Source organism: Triticum dicoccoides, chromosome 2B (assembly GCF_002162155.2).
Source record: "Triticum dicoccoides isolate Atlit2015 ecotype Zavitan chromosome 2B, WEW_v2.0, whole genome shotgun sequence".
In the NCBI taxonomy this organism is placed as follows: Eukaryota; Viridiplantae; Streptophyta; class Magnoliopsida; order Poales; family Poaceae; genus Triticum; species Triticum dicoccoides.
Window position 1 is genome coordinate 375757143 of NC_041383.1, and position 760 is coordinate 375757902.

The window sequence follows — 760 nt, forward strand, 5'->3', positions numbered from 1 at the left end:
GAGAAAATATGACAGAAAAAAAATAGGAGAGAAAAAAAATGAGAGAAGCAAAAGTAACTTTTGAAGGTTTAGTTACGGAAGCCCTACCCAACGGAATGTTCCACGTTTGGCTAGAGAATGACACCATCATCCTAGCTATATTTCAGGAAAGATACGGTCTAGTTCTATACGAATACTCATGGGGGATCGGGTCAAAATTGAAGTAAGTCGTTATGATTCAAGCAAATTTAGAACTAGTTAATAGCTAAGATTAATAACTAATATTTGAGATTTTACGGATTTCCTATACTATACCTATTTCTATTTGTTACACTATTTCCGTTATGTAAGCCCACTAAGCTCAGAGGTTAGAGCATCGCATTTGTAATGCGAGGGTCATCGGTTCAAATCCGATAGTCGGCTTTTTTTTCTTTATCGATGTTCTACGAACAAGAATCTCTTTTTTCCGAATTAAATGGAGAATCCAGGATCTTTTATGTTTTTTACCTTACAATTTTGCTAGATACAAAACAATAAAATAATATATATATATATATATATAAATAAAGATTTTGATGAAATTCCATTTTTTGGGCTGATATCGTTGGCTTATGCCGAAGATGATGGTGGAAGGTATCGGTGTCAAAACCGGCGGATCTCGAGTAGGGGGTCCCGGATTGTGCGCCTAAGGCTAATGGTAATAGGAGGCGGGGGACACAATGTTTACCCAGGTTTGGGCCCTCTCTATGGAGGTAATACCCTACTTCCTACTTGATTGATC

The 760-nt window shown here is 37.1% G+C and overlaps 1 non-coding gene across 1 annotated transcript; it reads left to right on the forward strand.

The window, feature by feature from the left end:
• Window positions 1-329: 329 nt before the first annotated feature.
• On the forward strand, window positions 330-402 carry TRNAT-UGU. The gene has a single exon. It is a non-coding gene; the product is annotated as a tRNA-Thr (tRNA).
• Window positions 403-760: the final 358 nt, after the last annotated feature.